We start from the raw sequence: 27,647 nt of genomic DNA, 5'->3' as shown, positions 1-27,647 counted from the left end.
TAGAAATTTGTCTATTTCTTCAAGATTTTCAAATTTATTTGAAATTAGGTTCTCAAAGTAGTCTCTGATGATTTCCTGGATTTCCATGGTGTTTGCTGTAATCTCCCCTTTTGAATTTCTGATTTTACTGATTTGGGTTTTTTCTGTCCTCATTTTAGACAGATTTGCCAGGGGTCTGTGAACCTTATTTATATTTTCAAGGAACCTGCTTTTTTTTTCATTGATTTTTGTATATTGTTTTTGTTTCTATTAATTTTCTCCATTGTTTTTATTATTTCTCTCCTTCTGCTTGTTTTGAAATTTGCTTGTTCTTGTTTTTCTAGGTGTTTGAGATATAGCATTAGGTCATTGATTGAGATCTTTCAATTCTTTTAATATGTGCACTCATGGCTATAAACTTTTCTTTAGGACTGCCTTTGCTGTGTCCCATAGGTTCTGGTAGGTCATGTTTTCTTTTTCATTAACTTCCAGGAATCTTTCAGTTTCTTCTTATTTCATCAGTGAACCATTGATCATTGAACAATGTGTTGTTCAGCTTCCAATTGTTTGTATGTTTGCTATTGTTGTTTTTGTTGTTGAGCTCTAGTTTTAATCTACTGTGATCATATAGACTGTGTGGGATTATTTCTATTTTCTTACATTTGCTGAGGCTTGCTTTGTGCTCTAAGATATAATCAATTTTAGAGAAGGTTCCATGGGCTGTTGAGAAGAATTTATATTGTGCAGAACTTGAGTGAAATATTCTGTAGCTATCAGCTAGGTTCACTTGATCTATGGTGTGATTAAGTTCTAGAATTTCTTTATTGATATTTTTGTTTGTATTACCTATCTATTGGTGATAGGAGGGGTATTAAAGTCTCCAACTACCACTGTATTGAAGTCTTTACATGTTTTTAGGTCCTTCAGAGCATGTTTGATGAAATTGTTTGCACTGATGTTGTGTGCATATAGGTTGAAAATTGTTATTTCCTTTTGGTGTATTTCCCCTTTTGCTAGTATGGATTGTTCTCCTTTGTCTCATTTGATCAATGTAAGTTTGAAATCTACTTTGTTTGAGGTAAGTATTGCTATTCCTGCCTGTTTTGGGGGGCCATTTGCTTGGTAAATCTTCTTCCATCCTTTCACCTGAACCCAGTGCTTTTTTCTGTTGATGAGATGGGTCTCCTTTAAACAACAAATTGTTTGATCTTCCTTTTTATTCCAGTTTGCCAAATGGTGTCTTTTGATGGGGAAGTTAAGTCCCTTAACATTCAGTTTAGTATTGGTAGGTATGTGGTGATTCTTGTCATTTAGTTGTTTTTGGTGCTTAATGGTTTGATTGTGTGCTGCTGAATCACTGTTACTCTCTGATTCCTTGTCTGTTCTTCTACTATGGTTTGGTACTGCCTGTCCTCTCATGGTTTTGTTTGCTTCCATTTGCTGTATGCAGATGTTCTTGAAGACTCTTTTGTAGTGGTGGCTTGGTGGTCATATATTGTTTTTGTTTCTGCTTATCATGGGAGACTTTTATTGTTCCATCTATTTTGAATGATAGTTTTGCTAGGCAGAGTTGAAGTTATTTTCATTCAGTGCCCAGAATACCTCACTCCATGCTCTTCTTGCTTTTCAGGTTTCCATTGAGAAATCTGTTGTGATTTTGATGGGTTTACCTTTGTATGTTATTTGTTTTTCCTCTCTTACAGCCTTCAATATTCTTTCTCTGTTCTCTGTGCTTACTGTTTTAATGATAATATGTTGTGGGGTAGTTCTATTTTGGTCAAGTCTGTTTGGTGTCCTGGAGGCTTTCTGTACCTGAGTGGGCATAGTTTTCTCTAGATTTGGGAAATTTTCTGTTATTATTTTGTTGAATATATTATACATACCTTTTGCTTGCACTTTTTCACCTTCTTCAATGCCCATGATTCTCAACTTTGGTCTTTTGATGGAATCGATGAGTTCTTGCATATTCCTTTCATAGGTCTTGAGTTGTTTGACTAATGGCTCTTCATTTCCTTTAATTTCCATTTTATCTTCTGAAATTCTGTCTGCTACTTGGTCTAGTCTGCTGGAGTGGCCTTCCATTGTATTGTGTATTTCTTTTTCATTCTTTTTTCTGAGCTTTTCCATATCATGGGTCACTTCCTCTTTAATATTGTCAATTTTCATCTTTAATTCATTTGTCTATTTATAGTGTTCTCTGTTTCACTTTGGTGATTATTTAGGGCTCGTATAAGTTCATTTGTTTCTGTGTCTTCTTGTATTCTTAGTTTGGTATTTCTTGAGTGCCAAACATGGTGTACACTTTGGTTAACCATGTCTAGTTATATCTCTATGAAATTCTCAGTGATTACTTGCAGGATTTCTTCTTTCAGGTTGTTCTTGTTGGCTTCGTTGGGTTCTTGGCACAGTTTATCTTTGTTTTGTTGGAGTCTGGAACTTGGTATCCATTTTCTTCTTTTACCTCTGAGTCCTGTATTAATTTATTTTTGGGAGGAGAATGGTTTCCATCCCTTTCTCATCTTCCCATCTTTCCACTTGGTACTATGTAACTTTGTTCTTAATAGACTATTGGTGGTTTCAGTCACCTGATTTCTTTCCCTTGGTTCAATTTTGTTTTGTGGGTGTGTTGGGTTTAATGTTAGTGTATGTGTGCTGTTTCTGTCACTGGTCTGTGTGTAACTTAGTGTTAGCTATCTCACAATAGTAATACTGTTGGTCTAATGGATGTCCCCCAAGCAGGTTTGGAGCTGGCATCTGGCAGTGCGAGAGCCCTCCTGTTTTCTCAGTGTAACATGGCAAAGAGAAGCTTTGTACCTGCCTGGGTTCAGGGTGTCAAAGTTTTGATTCTTCTTGGTGTTTTTTTTTTTTTTCTGCCAAGGGTGGCTCCAGCATCTCAGCAAGATTTTAGATTTACAGAGCTCACATTGTCTGCTTCTGCACTCTAGTTGCCATGTTGGATCCCACCAAAAACTCTTAATAAAAGAGTACAGATTCCTTTTCCAACATATCTGGATGAAATAAGAGACCATGCTTTTAAATTTTACATGAAAGACCTGGTTAGAGTACAATGAGGAGTCATATTTGAAAACAAGAGATCACGAGCAGCAATTCATGCATAACTCAGATTCACAAAAAACTTGGATTTTGCCACCTTCAGTGAAAGTCTACCAATTAAAAGAAGACTCCTTCAGAGATGTGCACCAGACACCCATGAACTTACTGAGTGGGTACAGTTTTAATCATCTAATGTAGATGGCAGGAAAGGTAACCTGGAGTCAGAGGAAAAGAAGGTGTGTAGTAAAATATGAAGACCGTGAAGGTACTTAATATTTTAATCCTGTTTCAAGTTCTTGTTCATTATATTTCTTTTCCCATTATTAATTTAAAATGTCTTTTGGCTGCTATATAAAGTTTTGAAAAACATAAAAAAGCTTTCTGTGTAATCTTTTGAGTTTGTTTTTAAACATTGATAAAACAAAAACTTGATAATGTGCTCTGACCTACAAAGTTGTCTTGTGGCAGTTTTCTTCCATTCTGCAATCAACTTTCTCTGAATAAATATTTTACCCTGACAGTACAAATAAATAATTCAAAGTTCCATAGAGTAACCCAATGTAGCAGTTAATATTTTTTTATTCAGAAGTTAGTGTGCAGTTTAGTTCATTTAATACATGCTCTGGAAATGTAGTGATGAGCACATTAGATCTGATGACAGTTGAAGAGAAGATCATAGTCAAGAATAAAAATAATTCATGATATACAGGAGTGATAAAAGTGTTTCAAATGAAATAAAGTAGGAGTGATGCAAGAGTGTTTGAGAGAAGGTCTTCTGTAAACATAATGGTACAGAAGGAGTCCTGGAAAAGGAGATGTTTAAATTAGACCAGAACATGAAAAGCAGCTAGTCTATAAACTTCCTGACATAGGACAAGTTAAAAAAAACTAAGGTGAAGAGTAACTTGAAAAACTGTAAGAGATAAAAAGGAAAACCTCTACAGCATGCTAAAGCAGGTAAGACTGAGAAAGGAGACAGAGGCCAACTGTGAAGGATGTACTATTTGTTCTCAGATGTGAGCCCCCAGGCAGGTGGTTGAACACTCATTGAATTGCTTTGAAATGTGTCCTTCTGTTCTGGTCTGGGTCAGACTTGAAGGAGGGAAAACAAAAACCATTACAGAAGCTTAAGGAAGAAGAAAGAGAATCTTAGACTAGAATGGTAGCCCATGGCCTAAGGAAAGAGTATATTTTGGAAAGTGGATAAAGGAATGCTGCTACAGTTACTTTGGATGAAAGCTCTATGAAATGGAATTATTCAGGGTAACTGCTATGTTTATTTGTTTGGCCATTTAATAATGAAAGGAAAGCTAAAGAGAATACTTTTGGGGAAGTTAGAGGGCACTAATATTTTTCTATCAAAGTGTTGAACTTCAGATGTTCTAATAGAAATCTCAGTTGAGTTTAAAATTACTATAAGCACTAGTATTTTCAACACTCTTGAGATCAAAGACAACTAAGAAATGAGAATGTGTTAAGTGATTTGACAATGTGTAGGCAGAATGGTCATCAAGGACCTGAGTGGTTTCACTTAAAGAAGAAGCACAAGTAGATTGTTGGGGAAAGATAGATAAGAGGAAAACAGAAAGACTAAGGCTGAGACCTAGAATGTCTTTTAGAGGAAAAGGGCTCTGCAATGGAACTGAAAAAGTGTCCATGGGGGAGAGGAAAAAGAATGGAACACAGCATATTTTAATCCCAGACAGCATACAGACCAACAAGAGAGAACCATTAACCAATGATATTAACCTGCAATAAATCACTTAAATAAATCAAAGAAAAATAGTGAAAATATTGTCAAAAGTGTCCATTTTGGGGCAGACACAATATTTTAGAAATTTATGGATGAAAAATATATCCTGTCCATATTTTTTTTACCAAGGTTCATTTCTTTTGGTGAAATTGAGCTATAAACAGCAGGGTGTTAAGTAGAATGAGTCCATGAAGTGTTACTGCAGCTTTTATTGAGAATATTTTTAAAGGATTATCTAGTATATTTCTGGTTCTTAACTCATATTGTAGCAATTAAGCTATAACATATCCAAAGAAGTACAGTATTTTAATTATATGAAAATGTCATTATCATTACTTTTATCATTAGTATTTTACTGCTGTTGCTCTTAGTCTACATATAGTGAAAGTTTATTGGATAATTTATATGTATTTAAACTATACTAGTAAGTATAATATATTTAATGCATATTCTTGAGAAAATTAATCATACCAAGCAGAGCATAATTTATAAAAACAGTTTTTAATTTCATTATATTGTAATGGATATTTTATAAGTTAAAGGCTCCTTCTAAAATCTGCATATACTCATTTACTTTTATCTTTTTTAATTTATATTAAAAATATTGGACCTAAAGCTTTACCAATGAATGCTCTGGATAGCTGAACTTCCAGAAATGAAAATTAGACAAAATGAGATATTCTCATTCACATAAACATCTAGAATATGTGCTCCCTTCACTCTGGTGTAGCATTATACCTGCAGCAAAGATGCATAGTTCTCACAGCTAATGTTTTCCATTTTCCTGTGTGTTTTCTTGCTTCCTTTATGATGTTTCTATATCATACACGTCTTCCAGAAAAATCTTTCTATATTTATAGTTCACATGTCTTGAAGTCAACTTTTCCAAGGAAAGTTAAAATTTTGCTCATAATTAATAGAAGGGAATATTTCCAAAGAACATAATTGATCACTGAGAAAAATATGAAGTTACTTTCATGAATTGGAGAAGCTTCTCAGATTTAATTTGATACCTGATTAAGGACTCAGGTGAGCCCATACATCTGCCAAAAAAAGTAAGGGTAAAAGTCATGTAGAATGAACACAACGTGGTTAACTGAAAGTGCAAAATAAATTGCATCGGATTAACCTCTAGGTGGCGCAGCTCTTTAATGCAGAAACAAATTCACTGTTGGAGTAGTCAATGTATTCCCATTAATTTCATTTACTTCTCTAGTTCAACAATTTGATTCAGTTTGCCTTGACAATCCGTTGTTACAAACTGTAGTCTTTACTTTTAAATGTTGAGAGTATTACTTGATTATGTCTGAGAGACATAATAGGAGTGACATCTTTCTTTAGTGGCTATCATTTCTTTGAAAATTACATCATTTTCCCTTATATTATTAAATAAGGAGCTCATTTAAACATTCATAACTGCTAAAGATTCATATTAGATATTGAAAAATAGGTTTATAAGGAGAAGCACTGGCCATACATGATAGAACCATGGATTAGAATAGCAACTGTAGACTTCTTTCTGCCCAGGGTAGAAACATTTATTTAATTGTATGCCAATTATTAGTAAAGCCTCTTTATTGATTTTAAAAACATTTGTCTATAATATAAAGCCATAGTTTCTCACCTATTAAATTCAATAATGTGTAACTAATAAAAGTAAAATATTGAACTTAAAAGTTGTTGAGAATATCCAATCTATTATAACTGTTTGCTGCTTTACTAAAAATCCAACAAAAAGATTCATGAGAGTTCACAATACAGAGAACAATCCAGTAAGTGAATAGTTAAGGAAATAAAGAGAAAATCAAATATGTGTTTTTAAAAATCTCAGTGGATAGTAATGATAGCAAAACAGAGGCTTAGAGAGTAAGCTTGAGAATTTAAGCAGCACAGACTGTATTCAATGAAAAAAACTACTTTAACCTCTTTTTCTGCCTTTGCAAAAATACCAATGAGATGTTCAAGAAGTTGTTTTCAGATACTTAAGAAAGGATTGAACTAGAATGAATGTTAAAATCTGTTTAATTTTGGAATTAGGTGAGCATTGTATTTATAGCATATTGTTGATATTTATATTCTTTGAGTACAATTTTGAATTACAAGTAAAGCAGTGCCTACATACATTAAATAAATGTTTTGAATAAGTAAATAATTCACTATATTCATCACTTCCAGTCCTTGTACACAGCAGTGATGAACAATTTTGTCTTTTTATCTCAGTGCAATATTCCTTTGCCCTTCACCTGCAGATTTTCATTAGAAAACCTAGATTTACAAGCTGAGCTGCTGACCAAAATAACCGTTGTTCTCAACTCTGACATTTTCTCAAGGCAGACATGATATTAACTTCCCACACAATATAATGGTTCCACCCAATTTCCCAGAATGAGTTCTTAAGTTAATTGGTCATTTGAAGTGCATCTATGTATAAAAAGACTATTACCTTATTTGAAAGGAGGAAACCATGTACAGATTAAAATTTCTAATGTCAAACAGAAATGTAGGAAGAATATCAATGGAACTGGTGAAGGTTAAGAAGAAATTGTTACCTAAAATACAAGTTTGTTGAAATATATCAACAATATGGCCACTTTTAGTAATATATCTTAATGAAGACACTTAGAGAATGAGAGGAAACATTTTAAATCTTCACTATGATAAACATTTAGATTAGCTTCTCAGGAGTGAAATTGTAAAGAACCACCATGTGGTTTATTAAGAGTGTTTAAAGCACATTCCTGAGGTATTTTAAATTGCCTAAAATGCTGTGGTCCAGTTGCACTGCCCATGCCTTTACAAGAAAGTAAAACTAAATAAATAAATACAAAAAACTAAATAAATGGAAGAAGAATTTAAAAGCCTAGATCTATAGCAACACTGGCAGCATTGCCATACATTTAATATAACATATAAGGGAATAGCATTCTCTCTGACTGGTTCTTATTTATACGTTGACATCTGACATATCAGAAAAATTTTTTAAGACTTAGGGAGTGATTGTGAAATGTGCCCTCTTGATTTTTTATGATCTTTCATCAATTCTTATATTCTTATATTCCATATTTATAGTATAATTCTTTCATATGGAAGAGTGCATCTTAATATAATGTCAGTGTTTGGTTTTGAATTTATAACACAAAATACTAATGATATTAAATTACATTGATATTTATTTGTTTTAAACAATGGTTCTTTTATCTGCTTATTTATTAAACAATTATGTATTAAATAATACGTTTTGTACCTAAAGAATCTTTACCTTTGTATTTTTTGTTAAATGTAATAATTATTTTGTATTTATGGATACTTGGTCATGTTTCCACACATAGATATTTTCACACTTGAAACAGATTTTTCCAGATTGTAATTAGTGTGCACTGGTCAACTCATGATACCCAGCATATCTATCTCTTCATTATTTCTTTGTCCCCTTTAAGTTCTTTAGTCTCTAGTTCTTCATAAAGCACATGTTACTGTGAACTACAGTCAACCCCAGTGCTTTGGAACACTAGAACTTATTCAATCTAACTGCATTCAGCCCTCCTCCATCCCTCCTCCCCCCATCCTTCACAGCTTCTCGGAATCATTTTTCTACATTCTGATCAATATTTCTTCTTGCACATGTGGGAACACATGTAGCACTTGTCGTTCTGTCTCTGAATTATTTCACTTAGCACAATGTCTCCCAGTTCCATCCATTTTACAGAAAATGACAGGATTTCATTCTTTATGGCTGAATAATATTTAATTACATATATGTTCTATCATATGATATGTACCAAATGAATTTTCTTAATACGTTAATCTATTAATAGCCACATAGATCCATTCCACCCTGCCCTTGGGTGTTTATTGCAGCATTATTCGCAATAGCTCTAGTGATCTCTTTTGTATGGTAGTTCCTTTCTTTGGAATATAAACCCAGAAGTGAGACAGCTGGATCATGTGGTACATATATTTTTTGTTTTTTTGAGGACCCTCCATATTATGTTCCATAATGTTTGCACTAACTTACAATTCAGTTTTCTCCATGTCCATATCAGCATCTCCTATGCTTTTTAAAATCTTCTTGACAATAGCCATTCTAACCATGGTGGCATTATATTGCTGTTCTTAAATTTGCATTGTCCTGAACTTTAATATTACTAAGCATTTTTAATATATTTATTGGCCATTTATATTTCATCTCTTGAAATGTCAATTCAGAACCTTTGCTCATTTTTTAATTGGAGTATTTGGGGGATTTTGGTGTTGCTGAGCATTTTTTTTTGAGTTCCTTACATATATGGGATATCAATCTGTTGTATGATTAGTTTGCAAATATTTTTCCCATTCTGTACATTGTCTCTTCACTCTGTCAGTTGTCTTCTTTGCTGTGTAGAAGATTCTTCATTTGATCTAATAACTAGTCTATTTTTGTTTTTGTTACCTGTGCTTTTGGAGTCTCATCAAAAAGTGATACTGCCTACAAGAGTGTCCTGACAGGTTTCACTGTGGTTTCCTCTAGTAGTTTCATAATTTCAGGTCCTACATCTGGGTCTTTGATTCATCTGGAGTTGATTCTTTATGAGGAGAGAGAAAGGAGTCAAGTTTCACCTTCTGCATATGGATGTCCAGTTTTCCCACTGCCATAAATTAACGAGACTCTCCTTTTATCAATTGTGTTGTTGATTCTTTGTTGAAAAATCAGTTGAATGTAGACTTGTGGGTTGATCTCTGAGCATCTTAATTCTTTCTGTTTAGGTAAAAGTGTCTTGGTATTTTGGTTACCTTTTCCTTTGGTGTGTCTTTACTCATTTGTGGTGATGTCCAGCCTCTCTTACTTAGTTCAATAACCTTGGCTTCTTTGCTTCAAAACAAATTTTAGAATTGTTCTCTCCTAGTTCTGTGACAAATAACATCAGTATTTTGATGGGGATTGAACTGAATCCATAAATTACTTAATGCTTACTTTTGGCTTACAATTTAGATAAATTTAGTCTACTTGAAGTTCTTAAATTTTAACTTAGCTAGTGCCTAAACTATAGCTATAAAACTCAAATATTGTATGGGTCAGAAATGTAAAAAATTCAATTTTTAATATAAACTCTACCTAAAATGAAGCTTTCAAAGTGAAAAATCTTTAATCCAAGAGGTTTTTTTTTTTTTTATTTCCAGGAGCTTAAAATTTTAAATCAAATGAAATAGTTTTGTCATCTTTAAAAATCCAGCATCACATAAAACTGATTTTTACTTTCATTGCACTGTCTTTTATTAAGAAAAAGAAGAAAGCCTTTTACCACAAAGAAAAATGGCTTTGCTAACAACTTTGTTCCATTTTTTTTTTATTTCAGTGCATGGTGCTTCATCCACTCCAGAAATGTGCAGACTTTTCAAACCCAATTACACAGTCCACTTGTCCTTCCCTTCTTGTTTCTGCACACCTTTTCCACATAAACACGTGGTTTTGCTGATTTGGCAGGTGCCTCTTGATTTGTATAGCTACACAGTGATTCAATGAAAATGGCACAGAAGCCAGATCTCCCATTTTTCATACATCTAAACATTTTTCTTAGCTTGTGTAGTAACATTACAAGGTAAGGTGCTGTTTATAAATACCGACAGATTCTTTGTATGCATGTCTTAATTAATTCGGGTGATACATAGTAGCTAATGTAATGTGTTTGTCATTTATTTCTATTTGTTCTATTACCAGATAGGAAAAAACGTTCCAATCAGATAGTTTGTACTTCCCAATTTAGGTATTAATCTTTTATTCAGTCTACTTTAGCTTAGTCCCTGAAGACTTTATCATTCTTCTCTTAAATATTCACTTACATTTTTATAATAACTTTGTTCTTTAAAAAATTATTTTCTTTAATAAGTAGTTAAGTCATGAGGAAAATCCTTGAATCCCAATATATGGAAATGGTAATATTTGATGTAGGCATCTTTGTGTTCTGATAACTCCAGTCAATGTGTGTGACTTAGCACTGATTTTTTTAACCTATCCTTCACTTTTTTTAAAAAAAATATTCTGTTTTTCTTTCTGTATTGTGAGCCTCTGATGTAATATAATTACATGATTTGATGTAAAAAATGAATATTATTAATTTTCAATTTTATACATCCTATTAAGTATAATGTGAATAGATTCCACACATACCAGATATATGAAGATTTTTATAAATAAAGAAGTTGTAATAGGTACTCAAGATTTTAAAATATGTGTTAAGATTTAAAGTAATTGTTTCCAAATATACTACAACTTATCATCTATGAATATGTAATACATAATATCATGCTGGAAGATAAAATTCTTTTGTATTAGTTATCATGGGAGAAAATTGTCTGAGACCATGTGGGACTGAGGAAGGAATTAATTGCATCACAGATACTGATCACATGGACAAGATCATTCCTAACATCTGGCACCATTTTAATTTGGACATATTGTCTGCAAGTATGAACTAGAACTCAATTATAAAATGAACAACAACTTAAGCATCTTAGGTTATGGTCATGATCATGTCATCTAACTTTCCTAAGCCCCATTTCATAATCTTTAGAAAAAAGATTACAATAGCAGAATTAAAATATTTAAGGATTAGAATAACTCTTAAACTTTAAGATTATACTTACACTCTCTAATATTTTTATAAAGAAATAATATTAAAAATACAAATTAAATTTCTTAATAAATAATTGTTGTCCACATCGTTGGCATTTGACAAGTAGACCTTAAATTACTTCATTAGCATTACCAGCAGGTCATTAAAAAATGGAAAATCTCAGGCTCTACTTCTTTGTACTGAAACAGAGTCTTTATTTTGACAGCTCACCTGAGTGATTCACATGCATTTTAATTTGTTAAACATGAATTTTAATTATGCTTGAAAGTCAGAAAGGTGATACAAATTATGCAATTTTGTTATAAAATATATGTTCTTATTAAGTAATAAATATTTATGCTTCATAGTTATATGAATTGGTTTAAGAAACTGTGGCATAATTGCAAAAGTCAAACCAGCTTAGCACACTTAAAAAAATAACACCAATCATATATAAAATATAAGTGACATTATATAAGTGAAATATGCCAGGTACAGAAAGTCAAACACTTCATGAACTCACTTGTATGTGAAATCTTTAAAGGTCAGAGTCATAGAAGCAAAGAGTAGAATGGTGGTTACCAGAGGTGGGGGAGGTGTTCGGTCTAAAAATGGCTGTGAATTAGGGAGATGTTGTTCAAAGCATAGGGAATTTCAGCTAGCCAAGAGGAATAATTCTAAAGCTCTGCCGTATAATATAGTGACTGCAGTTACTAATAATGTATCATATATTTAAAAGTTGCTTAGAGAGCAGATTTTAAGTATCATTTTCACAAATAAATATGTGAGGTTATGAAAAGAGAAAAATACAGAGAAAGATAATTTTCAAAAAAATTTTATAAATACATCTTTAATATAATTCAAAACCATACTTAAGTTCAGTATATATTCAAAAGAATCAGGAAAAGAAAAATCATTATGAGTCATTTATTATACAATTATATAATTTATACATATGGAAAAAGAGAATCATAACTGCGAGTCAGTTTGAAATCAGAGTTTTGGACCCAGGACCCAAACTCCTGAGATTCCATATGCCAGATCCAGCCATCTGCCCCTAAATGCCAAATAAGAAGGGCTGGTGAAAGCAGAGAAAGGAAATTTATTACATGGCTGTGGACATGCTGTTGGAAGAGGCAGAGTAAGCTCTCAACCCATCTTCAGCCATCTTCCAGGTACAGACATGAGTTATAGGTTTAAACAGACAAAGGACTGGGGGCAGGGGACAACAGGTATCCATGGTTAAACAGTTCAGTCGCAGGTGTGGTCTGGTTGGTCACTATCTGTCTTTGTTTTGGGAGAGGTTTCAGGAGGGGTTCCAGTAGGTAGTTCATCCTGAGAGAGGGGACAGTTTCTGTCTTGTCATTCCTGGAATCCAAGGTGGTTGTAAGATGACTGCAGACAGAATGATTCTGAGCAAAGACAAATACCATGCTTTTCTCCAGCTTTTATTTAATCTATGGGTTCAAGTAAAGAGTTCATGCTTTTTAGCTAAAGCAGTTTGGGCACCCCTTAGAAGTTGTTAGCAAAAATCCATTTTGCTCCTTTTCTCAGTAACAGAACTACCAAATTAGGCTGTGCCCACAAAATCACCTTTCAAACGTTTCTTTTATTTGTGATCGAAGTAGATATATGGAATGTCAGTGGCATTAGCTTATTTAATTTTTAGGAATTACCCTTAAAGACAAGTAATCATCTGTTTCCTTCTTTTCCGTATGCTTCAGAAATTTGAAGAAGTAATTGGAGCTTCATTAAGCTTCATGTATCACGCAATTAAAATAAGAAAAGAAACAGCATGGATTGCTGACTTCTAACTTTTTAAGAAAGGAGATAAAACTTGCATCTGAAACCAACATTAATTTTGACTTAAAAAATAAAACCATAAAATAAAAACTCATTTGAAAAGTAACATTGAGCTTGATACCTAAAAGTTGTGTGCTGTCTCCACGAAAACTAAACACTGGACTCAAAGCAAAAGAAACAAAACAAACGAACAAACAAAAAATAGAGGAATTAGAGAACATCAAAGTGAAAAATTTCTGTACAAAAAAGGAAACAAGGTAGTGAAAAGACAACCTGCAGAATGGAGAAAAATATGTGCCAACTATTTGGCTGACCAAAGATTAAGGATTCAATAAGGAACTAAAAAAATTCACAAAAACGAAATAACCCAATTAAAAATGGTAGTTACATGGGCCAAAATATGGGATCACCTGTAGGAGCATTACTGGAAGGAGTATATTAACAGAAGGCCAGTGCAGCTATCTTGATACTCGTGTCCCATAATAGAACAATTTTTGCAAAAGAAGAGATGTAGCGAAAATGAAGGCAAAGTTTATCATGAAAAGAATACACTTTCAATAGCCTGAAAGTGGGTCATCTCTAGGGTGAGAACAGTAATTATTTTTGCCATGGCATAGGTTTTTAGTAAAGTTTAGAGATTTGGAACATTAAATCCTCCCTGCACCAGCCCATGAGGTACTAGTCACAAGTATGCAACACAATTTCTTGGTTACAGTGTCCTGAGGCTAGGACAGTTTGCAAAATTATAATGTCCATGTGAGTACCTGTTCACCTGAACCCTAGGGTGGCTTAAGGGCCTGGGTCTTTGTTTTGTTAAATTAAAAATCTATTACTCCAGGCATTGTTTGTGGTCCACACACCTCAGGCTTAAATAAAGCCTTCTGCTAATCCGTACGTGGTGGGCAACTCACACACATCTGACCACATCCCGTGACCTTGGTTGCAACTTTGATTTGAACAGGCTGGTCACCTGTGAGTTGGAAAGTTCAATTACAGTGTTTTTTTTCTCAGTGATCCTGTGATCACTTCCTCCAATGATCACCACTTACGTTTACCTGCTGCTTAACATGCCCGCTCAAGGACGTGAGACCTTGATGAATTCTTCACTTTAGGTTCCCTTTGCATATCCCCATCTCGCCTGGCGGACTGCTACCTATCAAGTAGACAAAAAAAATGTGGTATACATCACAATATATATTATTCAGTTATTAAGAATGAAAACCTGCAATTTCCAGCAAAATGGATAGAACTGGAGGACGTTATGCTTAGTGACATGTCAAATACAGAAAGACAGTTATCTCATGTTCTCTCATACATGGAAATTTAAAAAAAGAACAAAAAAAATGTACTTGGTTGTACAAGAGTGAAAGAATGGAGATGTTGGGAAGCCAAATAAAAGAATGTTGGATTTTATTAGAGCATAATGTATGCATGTATTCAAATACCACAAAGAGCACCATTAATAGTACAATTGATACATGTTAATGAAAAATAAAATAAAATAGGAACTGAAGATGAAGCCCAGTGGTAAAACATCTGCTTTGCCTGTGTATGACCTTGGATTTTAATCTCCAGCACTGCAAAATATAAATAATTTAATTCAATTTAATTTAAAAATGTGATGTTGGCCTTCTGTTAACTATGATAGCTTTAATGTTTCCTCAACTTGACTAATTTTAGGTAGTTTCCTCTTAACTCTACATTTCTAACCTCCCTCATTTTACAGCATTTACTTCAGAGTAATTTCAATTGTGAATTCTTTCTCTGCCTCTCTGAGATGTAAATCTTCCAAAACCCAGGAATGTCCCTCTCTAGGACTTGGGAGGAGGAGTTCTTTTGAAACGTAATAATACAGAAAGTTAGGGACACTCAATGTCAGTATATGGGAGGGCAGGAGACTTACTTGATAAGTGCCAAACAGAAATTGATCAATCTTTCTCCAGTGTCCTCTAATACTTTTCCATTAGGTTATCCAGCTTTTAAAAATCGTATTATTCATTTTTTCCCATCCTCACAGGGGTTGAGTTCAATTTCTACCCATTGAAATACTCAAATCAAGTTTCCCTTGCATATTTAATTGCTCCTGTATAATTTTTATTCTATATTATTCACATATTATACCTTTGAAGACAAGTGAGTTTTGTTTCATCTTGAAAAACATAATTAAACTTTCACAGACACTATCTTTTGAAGTTAGATTTGGTCACACTTTATGGAAAATTCAGAAAATTGTTTGTAGTCAGCTAATTTTATCAGATGAGAGAGAGAACAGAAGGAAAGAAGAAAGGAAGAGAGTTCTTTGGCTGGAGTTGTTAATTCAAGTAGATAATGAAGGAAACTTTCCAAAGGCAAAGTCTTTGTAAAGACTTGCCTTCGTGCAGCCTTCAATTAAGCTAGTTTCAAATTTGGAGATTTGTAGGGTGGAAAATTCAACTACTTTTCTCCCTCAACATAGTGTGCATATTGGGAGAATGTGCCACCACTTAGCTCAACCTTTGAACTCTGAAATAACTAATAATCAAATGAGATTTGATATTGGTCTTACTCATTATGTGCATTTGGGGAATCTGTGAGTATATTTTTCTGCAAAGTATAAATATTAATTTGATTATGTAATAAAATTCCTTGAATTCAAACTGGGTATATGGTTATCCAGAAATAAGAATACATTTCCCAGAGTCTCTAATAGCAAAGTATGATCCTATAACTAAGTTCCAGCTAATGACATGTATTAATAAATGATATATGTATTGTCCAGAAAGGTCTCTAAGGAGGCATGTGAATGATTTTTTCTATTGTTTTTTCTTCTGTTAATTCTATAATAATGAGTAGATGTTCAAAAGCTATATTGGGTCATGCTTAAAAGGGATATATACAAGTGATGGCAAAAGAAACCTGAAAAGAAGTATGGTCTTTGATGAACTTTTCGAGCTTCCATGCCAGCCCTGTAATGCTGACCATGAAATGATATAGTTTAAATGTATGAGTACCATTCATACATTTAGAGATTATTGTTATATAACACTAAACTTCATATCAACTAACACGACCAATATTTAAACTCTAGCATCAAGTGTGATGATAAAAATTGGAGCTATTCCAAACATTTTTACATTCAGACATAATACTTACTATGGTCTCTATTATGTAATACTGTTTAGAACTATCAGTCAGTGGAGTTAGTTATAAGTAAGGATAAAACAGAATTTAAAAATTGCAAATTATAAGTAGAAATCATATTTCTAAGGACTTACTGTGAAAATCAATAGAAATTGAAAGAAAAGTATCTAAGGCAACCAGTTATAAACTAAATGAATAATTATAGTTTATAAACTGGTGATAACCAATAAGGAAATAGAATTCAATAATATCTATTTATAAGAGCAACAAAATGATAATACACCTTGAATAGATTTAATTGACTTAATTATTTATTTTAATTAATATTCTGTATAGCTCTTATAACATTTATATCAATACTAATAGAGAAATGGGGAAATTTGTAATACATAGAAAATGAAATGATTAATAGCCATTCACTTTGTATCAGTGGAAGTAAAAAAAAATTTAACAATAAGTAATGAAATGGGAAATTAAACAAGGCAACAGACATTTATGAAAGAATGACTAATGGATGAATACTAACCAAAACACAAATTAGCACCATGTCAATAGATGTCAAATTGGCATGATATTGTTAAGATAAGATTTGGTCATATTTTTTCAAAAATGTTGAGAATTGTCACATCTCAATAGTTGGAACTTTTAATATGTCTTTAATATATTAAATTAAAAATAATTTGTATAAACATTTTTCACCTTTGTTAAGTAACAAAACTTACTGTTATAGAACTATTATATTTATGCTATTTGACAATATGAAGGTATAATGAATAATCATACATGATTTCTCCAAAATGCTAACTTAATAAGACCTTAATAGCATGGCAGATTAAGTTGTCACTTTTCTTGAATGCTACAGAAAGTTTCCTAAAATAACCAATCTATAAAACTTTATATTAGAGAAAGCTTTTCTTTCACCCATTAACATAAGAGAAAACCATCTGTTAAAATTACTAGGGTTACCTAGTCATCATAGTCTTAAAAAAATAAATTAATTTTGTTATATAACTAAAAATAAAAATTTTGAGGTGAACGATTAAATGTATTTTCCCAGTTGCCTTCATGTCTTCAGATTTTGGAGGAAACTATTGCTCTATTGAAGATAAGCTCCTTTAATTGCATCATAGAACATAAAATTAGATGCAGTGAGAAGTTTAAAGATTCATACTACTGCCAAAAGACTAATCATAACTTAGTTTCTGAAAATGTTTTGCAAAAACATCAATTTTAGTATTGACAATTTCATAAGAAAATACTCATCATCTTGAAATAAAATTTGAGAACAAAATTTGAGAAATTCTAGCCTTGTGATAAAAGTTCCTTCAGAACTGAGAAGTCCAGAACAGAATTTTTGACTGCTTTACTAAATTAACAAGTGCTGAAATAATTTCTGAACTCAATATAGTATGCTATCACACTTACTATTAATAAGCCTCACTATACTTAACTTACAGCAGTGACTGGAGAAGAAAAATAAATTCCTCCAGGATTTTAAAAATCCTAACTTATGTTTACAAAAGATGACCCACTAAGCTAAAGCATCTCTCCTCTTACATCAATGTCTCACATTCACGAAGATACTGCAAAAGTGTATTGACTAAAGGAAGAACTTAGCACCAATTACACAGATGCCTGTTCTGTTAGGGACCACATATGTTTCTATCCTTCCTAGTTTCAACTATGTGACTTGAGAGTCCTGAAAAGGATGCTGTCTCCAAGTTTCCTTGAAATAGATTATCACTATTTTTGGATCCAGTGCTGGAACACAACCAGATTAAAATAAATGAACTCAGAGTATTATTTTATCTTATATAGAAGTTTTATTTTTACAAACCTTATTATTTTATTAAATTCAATATACTAAAGAGTGCATTTTTATATAAGTATATATTCTATATACGTGAACTTGGAAACCACTGGAGTATTTTGGCTCATGTTAGTAGTAAACTAAAGGGAAAAGCTAAGTATCTAGTTTCTACTATTCATTGTTCAAGTTTGCTTAAAGAATAGAGCATATTAATGCTTAATTAATGTTAAATGAAAGATTAAACTTTTAGGTAGATATATGCTTTTAGCAGATTTTTCTAACAACTGCCTATAAATCAAAATTTTCAGATATACTTACCTGGCAGGGAAGATGACATGATCACCACCAGGGCGAGGCTTATCCATTGAACAAACGTGCTGACCCCTGTGATTTCCCCAAATGTGGGAAACTCGACTGCATAATTTGTGGTAGTGGGGGACTGCATTCGCGCTCTCCCCTAGAAAAAAAAAATTTCAGATGACAGTGGCATTTGGAGATTTGTTAACTATGGGGGATTAATGAGTCCTGTGTAAACAAAAATGCAAGAAAACTTGTGAACCTAAAGATAGACTGTTCTATGAAAATCATATGTGAATATTTAAACATCTGCCTGGAAATGAGAAAACCATCACAGAAATATCTTTTGAAAGTGGACTTTTTCTTTAGAAACTAATATATTTGATCAGATCATAAATTCTACATTCTTTTATTCTTGACACATGTGTACATGAACACTTTCACTTTGGGGCCTTTGCACAGGTAACAGGGTTAGTTTTTTCCTTCTAATTTGAGCCTGAAAGTCTATTATCTGTTTTCAGGCATGGTATGCAGGGAGTGAGGGAATTTCTCAAGGTGATGCTTCTCATTACCCACGATCCAGGAACATCCCTTGGGAGGTCAGTTGGAGTAAGTTTTTTTGTGAGACTTTATTTCCTCCCTATGTTATTTCTATTTTCACTGTTTCAATAAAAAATTTTGAAGGACTTTTATATTTAGTAGACTGTCTCCTCTGAGTCATAGTTATTCTCAGTCACTTGCAGTTTGCCTTTTCAGTAATGAGGAGAAAGTGGAATCTTCAACCAGCCGAGTCTGTAAATTTTAAAAGCACCAAAGAACAAAACAATGATGCTAATACAGATCTGTTTTTTCTTTCCTAGTACCAAAAATGTTCTTTATAGCTTTCAATTATCCTAACTGCCAGTTTGAAACACAAATTCCAGGTATACAAAGAGAAGAATAATTCTTTGCTGATGGTGTTCATTCTATGTGCTTTTTCCCAGAATGCTTAGATATTTTCCAGAATGCTTAGAAAGCAGAAAGGTATCTTTTTTGTAAACTTAGGAGCCAATGAAAAACATTTACTTCTATAATTACAATTGCCTCTATCACAGGATATTATTTTAAGTCCAATAAGCAATCAAGGGGACAGATGCTTAGCTGAATGTTGTGCATCTCAAACCTGTGGAACAAAAACCACCTTCATGCATGAAGCCAGTATGCATTGAGCACTTACTCTGTGGTTGTGATGGCACTGCCTGCTGGGCAACTATGCTAAGGAGCTGTACAGGGACATTGGCTTTGTTTAATGTCAATTTAAAATCTTGTATTAATTACATACAATTGCTGAAGAATAAAATACGATTAACTGATCTTATATTTCTCATGACTATCGTATGAAAAAACTGAACAGGAAGATCTTATAATGTTAACAATTTAACATATATCTCTCTAAGTAAGGCTGAAAAACATACCTTAAATTTAAGTGCTTAGTGCTGGCAGGTGGCTGAAGTGGAAGATCACCTGCTTAGCAAGCAAGAAACCCTGAGTTCAAACCCCAGCACTGCAAAAAAAAAAAAAAAATTAAGTACTTACTATTTCCTTATACTGTATTAGCATATAGTCCTATATTTCTGATTTTAATTCAAGCAGTCTATTTTATGTATTCATTTTATACAAAAGAAAATAAAAATCAATTATACATTGCCATTTTATCTGGACAGCCCTTTCTTGAATTGATATTTAGAAATTATTAAAAATAAAATACATTTATTGGAATATCAGAAGAAATGAATGACCTCTAGAACTTCAATTACATATCATACATATTACACACATTTCTACCTCCCTTTCAACTCTGATTATTTAAAAAGGTGAGATTTAGGGTTGAGAGTGTTTCTCCATGGTAGAGTGCTTGCTTAGCATGTGTAAGGCCCTGGGATCAATCCCCAGCACTGCCAAAATGAAGAAAAGGAAGTCTTAAAATTATAACATTAATTTAGTCATTCCAATTCTGTATGTACTATGGAGGATTTTTATTTTTGGCTAACTGTCTCAGTTCCCTCTAATAAATACAGCTGGCTAGGTATATATTTTTAGAATTTTTAAATACATGGATAACAATGTTATATACATATAAATAAAATGTTTTTTAATATAAATGAAATTATAAATGTTAGGTTTTGAATTTAACAAATTATTTTGTATATATTTAATAAAGTAGACATAACACTAAGGTATTGAACCATAATTTATTTAAATACTCTCATTGACTTTTTTCTTGTTTTTTAAATATACCACATAATTCAGATATGATTATTCTAATTCATAACAACAGGAACTGATGCAAGAATATTCCAAGTAATTTATAGCTTAGGTGGAATTTGATAAGTGTTTGATTTTGTTAGTTATGACCACACTGCACTTGAAGTTGCTGGATTTTCTTTTCCAATGTAAAACAATAATAATTATTTACACTATGGGAATATTGAATGTGGCTAGCATTGAAAACCAATAAATTATATCAAAAACAGGTAAATGTTATTTTAGTTTATATTTCTTTGATAGTGACATCAAGTTCTTTTCAAATGTTGAACATTTGAAGTATTCTTTGAATTGCTATTTCTTATCTTTTGGTGAGTCATTTATAATTTTCCAAATGAAATTTTGAGTTCTTAACACATTAGTACAATAATGCTTTGTCAATATATTGCAAATATTTTTTTACTGTGTGTAATTTTTTTCCAAATGTATTTTTTGTCATCTTTCCTTTAAGAATTAAAAAATATCAACAACCATATATGACAGCAGTTTCTTTTAGGAATCCTAGGTTGAAATGATACTATGAAGAATTTTTAAAATGATTTTCCTTGAATTTCAAAATGGCATTGCTTCACAATTTTTATTTCATATATTATTGCCTTTGAATGTGTCACATAAGTTAGAGAGTCTGTATTTGTGAAAAATACCATTTAAGAAATTTATGAATAAAGGTTCTCTAAGAAATAATTTTCAGAAATTTCAGTAGATGCTGTAAATTCGAGTGTGCATTGAACGAATTATTGGTATAATGACATTTAAGATTAATGATATATAAAATGACACTTAAATTTGCAGACTAATGATGTGTAATCATGAATATTAGCACTCTTCTAAAGATCTGCTTTAAGGGAATGAAATTTGAATTAATATTTTTCATGATGTTATTAAAGAAATTGGAGAAATATTTCCCAGATAAATTTGTCTCATTTAGATGAGTAGTGAATGATAATGGGGATCATCATGATATTACTTTAAGAAACCCTTACAAGTGTAAAATACTCAAAGCAGTGTGATCTTTGTAAGAAACATACATGAAAGGTTTTTTTATTCCTTAATCTCCTTGTGTCTAGAAATGTTTCAGGAAATTACTCCTAATCCACATTTGAGGAACTTGAAATATCTTGCAATGATAAATAGACAGCATAAATCTAATTCAAAATGATAGCATTTAAGAATTTCAAGAAAGATACTTGTGTTGGATTAAAATAGCAATCATTAAATAATATCAACCTATGTTTTAAGTGGAAATGTACTTTTTAAAAGACTAATTAAAATTTTTATCAGCATTCACTAATTTGTTTACTCATTCATTAAGAACCTAGTCATACACATAACATATTATATAACATATATTATTTTATAGTAATTATATTTTTTATATATAGTTTCATAGTCATGTATTTTATATATATGTATATGCCATTAGGCTTGGTGTAGTGATTTGTAACATGATATAGAAGCCATAGTCTCTGACTCCAGGAGGAGGGATTCAATTTCACGAAAATGAATAATATAAGTATAAATATATGCATTTGTACAGTTATCTATATATATATTTTCTATGTATATATTTTAAAACATTTCAAATGTGAAAATTGAAAATTACATAGTCATTGTTTTTGCAATTATTGCTCCTAAGAGATTTAGCACGATGGTCCAAGACTTAAATGTAAAAACCAAAGCCACTGGAAGAAATTATAGTGGAAATACATCTTGGGTAAGGATTTTTTGGATAAGAATGCAAAAGCACAGGGAACAAAAGCAAAATTTTAAAAAACGGTTGATATCAAATTAAAAAGCTCTGGCACAGCAAAGAATCAGAGTAAAAAGGTACCTTACAGAATAATAAAAAAAATTGCAAACTATACATCTGAGAAGAAATTAATATCCAAAGTCTATATGTAACTCAAGTAGATATATATCAAGAAAGCAGTTAATCCTATTATAAAATAAGAAAAGACATTTACAGACATTTTTCAAAGGAAGACATACAAATGGTTAACAGGTGTACAAAAAACTGCTCAACATCACTATCCATCAGTGAATGCAAATCAAAAGCACAGTGGGATAATCCATCCCCTTTAGAACTGATACAAACAAAATGACAAAAGGTGAGTGTTAGCAAGGATGTGAGGAAAAGGAACACTCACACACTCCTGTTGAGAAAGTAAATTAATACAGCCATTGTGGAAACATGTTCCCCCTCATATTTGGGATCTAAAGAAGATGATCTCATAGTAGTAGAGAACAGAATGATTAACAGAGGCTGAAGAGGGAGTGGGACAGGGGAGCAGTCACAAATATTGGTCAAATGATATTGTAATGGTTTATTTTGGTTGTCAGTTTCTGTGGATTGAAAGATGCCCAGAAAATTAGTATAGTACACTTCCAGTTATGTCTGTGGAGGAGTTTCTAGAGATGATTGGCACATAAGTCAGCAAACTGAGGGAAGACACCTCCTAAATGTGGATGTCACCATCCCATAGGCTGAGGAACTGGATGGAATGAAAGGTGGTAGAGGGCGAAGCTTGCATGGAAGTTCTATTCTCATTGAGCGCATGTGTTCTTTGCCACTGCTGTGGTCCACGGACAAAAGACTCTAATTTCTTTAGCCTTTGAACATGGACTTATACTATGACTGTCAGGGAGGTCCACACCTTCAACCTAGGGCTGTATTGTTGGCTCCTCTTATTCTGGAACTCAAGGCTCAAGTTTCCCTGATCTCCAACTTGCAAAGGGCCACTGTTAAAAGCCAATCCAATGCATTTATTTTTATAATTGAACATATATTCTCGTGGTTCTATTCCTTTAGAGAACCTGAACACAGGTATTACATGAAGTTAGATAAGAGTAACAAAATATGTCCAGAAGAGACCAGCATGACTGTATAGAAAGTATCTAAGTGCTAGGAGATGGGATAGGATAGGTAGTGAGGTGAGAGAAATGGGTAGTGATTACTGATGGTTGTAGAGTCTCCTTTTGGATGATGAAAATACTTTAAAACTGGTTATAGTGATGGTTGCCTTTCCTTGAACATGCTAAGAAACATTAGATTTCATATTTCAAAGGTATAAATTGTATTATATGTATCAAAACTGTTTAAAAAAGAGGAGAGAATGTGGTTGGATTTTCAGCAGGAAGACAAGATTGCACTGTAAAATGAGAGAAAGAGAGACAGAGACTAACAAATATTAAAACAGTACTCATATCCTTTGCTATGTTTGTTGGCTAAGAAATTGACTGGATGGTGTAATTGGAGAAAATATAAATGTGGTAATATAATAAAAAAGACCCATAGTTTAACCTTGTCAAAAAATTGTTTTGCAAGTAGTAGGATGAAAATTAAGATGGAGCATAACAGTGATGGTTTGAATATCATTAACAGAAGCTGAGAAGTTTGAAAATCAATCAGTATATTTTTAATAGGTAAACTGGAAGAGGAAAAATTTTTTTAAAAGAACAGGAACATAGACATAATGAGCATAAGTTCATGGAAGTATTTTTCTTAGGTTTTTGCCTGCAAGATTTAAGGAATATAATGTGTACTGGAACATTTACATTCTACATATATGTGTATTTTACATTTACTTTTTTGTTCATATGCTTCAGCCTTTTCCATACTCTATAAAAACTTTGAATTAAGTTATGACAATTACTATTGCTAGATTCTGTGCTTTTGTTATCACACTGCTGAATATGCATTAGCTGAGGTTCAGCCTTCTCGTAGGAAATTACAATGATTCATGGTTTCTTTAAATGCTACAATGCAACCTTAATAATGGTAGCCTCAAGTGCTCAGTAAACTTGCAGCTTATTAGTTGATTTTATAGTATGTATCCTGCTTTTTCATATTACAATAAAAATCAAAAATATCTTCTCTTTGGCATTTAGTAAAGGCAAGTACAATAGTTGAAATGAAAAATATGTACAGATAGTAATTAACATTTGTGTTTAACAGACATCATTTGGGCTGGAGGTGTGGCTCAAGTGGTACAGTACTTGCCTAGCAAGAAACAAGGCCCTAAGTTCAAATTCCAGTACACCAAATAAAAAGAGGCATCCTTTAAAATATGTAGCATTTGAGTCTATAAAACTTGTATTTAGTATTCTATAATTCAAAATTATTTGGTCCTCTTCCATTATTTGGTATTAGAGGTAAATGTTTAACTTTAAAGTTCCCATTATTTCTAAATGAAACTGTATTTTGTAAAATGAAATGATTTTGTATTGAACAGGGAGCATATTAAAAATAATAACTAGCATCAACTCTTCCAAAGAATATTTCTTTAAATGGTATTTTTAACAACTCTAAAATTCACTCCAGTATTTCTTCAGATAATTTTTAGATGGTTTTATGATATCTGGTTTTTAGAAATATACAGTATTAAATGGAAAAGCATGGGAAATTAGGAACTTTGTGGAAAATGGAATTGTATATAATAATAATGTCCAAAGGGTGTTTGAGATTGTCTCATCAAATAGATTATTTAGGAATCAGTTATTATTGTTTCTAATTTTATGATAGGTAATTTTATGATTTCTAATTTTATCACCACCTTAGGTATTTATTTAAAATAATATTATTTCCTCCAGTTTGCTTCATGAGAGGGATAATATGTGTTGAAATTATGCACTAATTTTCAAACTTTAGCCTTTACCCTTAACACTTATACATTTTGATTGATTTTCATTTTAGATAATATAAATAACGTTTGAATATTCATGTGGGCTGGTAGGGAAAATACCCACTTTTCATCCAAAGGAAAAATTACTTAACAAATACTTTTGTAGTACTTTAATAGCTGCCTTTGCTCTTTTATCTCACTTCCTGCTGGACAATGGAGCTATGCTATCAGACCACATAGCATGGTGTTAAGAGTTCATGATTTAGATACAGGTTAGCAATTACTAAAGCACAAATAGAACTGGCATTTTAGACAATTTATTTTTTCTTCTTGTTTTGGATTTCTCTGTAACATGGGGATGGTGATAATATCTACACTGGTGATTGCTTAGATTTGTTATTGTTAGGTCCCTGGCATCCTTGGGGCGGGCAAAGGGTCCCCAGGCTAGCATCAAAACCATACCCCCCCTGGTTTATGACCACTTGCAAAACTCTCCTGCTTGTTTTCCTGCTTGCAAAACTGCAGGAACTTCCTGTTTCTCAACTAGCTATGTATGTCGGCCCATTCCATCTGGTGATCACAGATAAACATAGGCCAGTGGCCCTGCTGTTCTCTGGGAAGAACAACCTCCCTCATCTGCAATGTGGCCCCTCCTATAAAGCCCCCTACCCATTCCAGCCGAGCTGCTGCACTCTGAACCGGAGGGAGGCAGCCCGGCAGTCTATGCTTCCTATAAATCTTTCTTTTCTACACATGGCGTGGTCTTTGTTTGGCAGTTCCTTATAGTTATGACATAGCAAATTCTCAATACCTGCTATTATTGTAAGTATTTTGAATTTAGAATTTGAAATAAGCTGTTATATATAACCTAGCATCCATACCTTAACATACTGAAACTTACAGAGCACATTCTTATGAACTAATATTTAATGAGAAATCTCATTTTAAAGCACATACAAAGTGGTTTTAGTCACACTGAGATTTACATGTACTTACTACTCTGCTTTCTTGGTAAATTTGAACTTATTTATAGATTTTTCTGGGTAGGAAATGAGATTTTTCCCTTTCCTTTATAATTATCTTATTTAAATTAAATTTAATTGCTTCTTTGCTTGAAGACTATTTAAGAAAAAGTCAAGTAACTATGAATTATAGAAGTAAAATGGGTATTAAGCTAGCATCCTGACCAATTCAATATGGGTCAATATGGGTTTGCCTGTATATTTTTATAACTAGCAGTAACTATAATCAAGAAGCTTAGACATTTTTATAAATGTTGACAGAAGTGCCCACTTAAAAAACGCATGGCATCTGATGATTCATGAATGCAGTGTTAACCCAAAAGGTAGTCTGGACTGAAATAGATGACACTCAACTACTTCCTGTTTGAAGCAATAAAATGTGTTAATTGCATTTAATATAATTTATTTCACTATAGTCAACATGGGCCATCTGTCCACAACAGCTGCCTCATAGTGGTTTCAGAATAGCAAGTGAGTGTATATATTTTAAGGGCAAGCACAGCTGAAGTGTGCCAAGCAGTCTGCATTGAGATGGTGCTGCACAAGTACAGATAGATATAATTTATACAATTACAGGAGCATAAATATATTTTATGACAAATTTTCTCCTGGTGTGCTAGAAGTAACTTAGTTTAGAAGTATCTACACATAAACCACTTGACTAAAGGACTGTAAGAGATTCTGCTGGCAAAAGAAAAAAAATGATCAGTGACCTTTCTTGATTAATGTGGGAAAAGAAACATGGGTTTGATAAGACTGGAGAGGAAGAGGGAGAAAGAGGCCAGAAGAAGATGAGACAATATCTCAATACTGGAAACTAAGGTGGTGGAATGGGTTGAAGTTTATTTTATGGATAAATATGTTAAATATTCAATATATTGTAGCATTCTCTGAGTATTTCAGCATATGAAAAGTTTAGTACAGTCTACAGAAGAAATTGTGACAAATATATTTTTGCTTGATAAAGGTCAAGGTCAGTGTTGTGTTGACTGACAGCTCAGGACAGGTAATAACATGAAGAGCAAGATGGGATTCAAATGTGAGAGAGGCTCCCACAAAGAAAAAGGGCACCAAAATGTGTTATTGCCTCAAAAATTACACAGATAGCTTCGGATGGATGCAACTTTTCCCAAGATGAATCTTAAGTAGAGTTTCTGAATTTAATGTAAATTATTTTACCATATCCCAGCAAAGACTTACTTTCAGGGAAAAGATGAGCTCAGCAGTTAAGTAAGTTGTGGTACATTCTGAGGAAAGACATTGAGGAATAAAAATCACTTATTTAAACAAATA

General features: G+C 32.6%; 1 pseudogene; it reads left to right on the top strand.

The window, feature by feature from the left end:
* The first annotated feature begins 18,419 nt into the window (after positions 1-18,419).
* Positions 18,420-18,569, top strand: LOC141415774 (U1 spliceosomal RNA; annotated as a pseudogene).
* Positions 18,570-27,647: the final 9,078 nt, after the last annotated feature.

The sequence above is a fragment of the Castor canadensis genome, chromosome 1, assembly GCF_047511655.1.
Source record: "Castor canadensis chromosome 1, mCasCan1.hap1v2, whole genome shotgun sequence".
Classification (NCBI taxonomy): domain Eukaryota; kingdom Metazoa; phylum Chordata; class Mammalia; order Rodentia; family Castoridae; genus Castor; species Castor canadensis.
The sequence above is the reverse complement of the archived record's forward strand: the minus strand, read 5'-3'. Positions and strand labels throughout refer to the sequence as shown.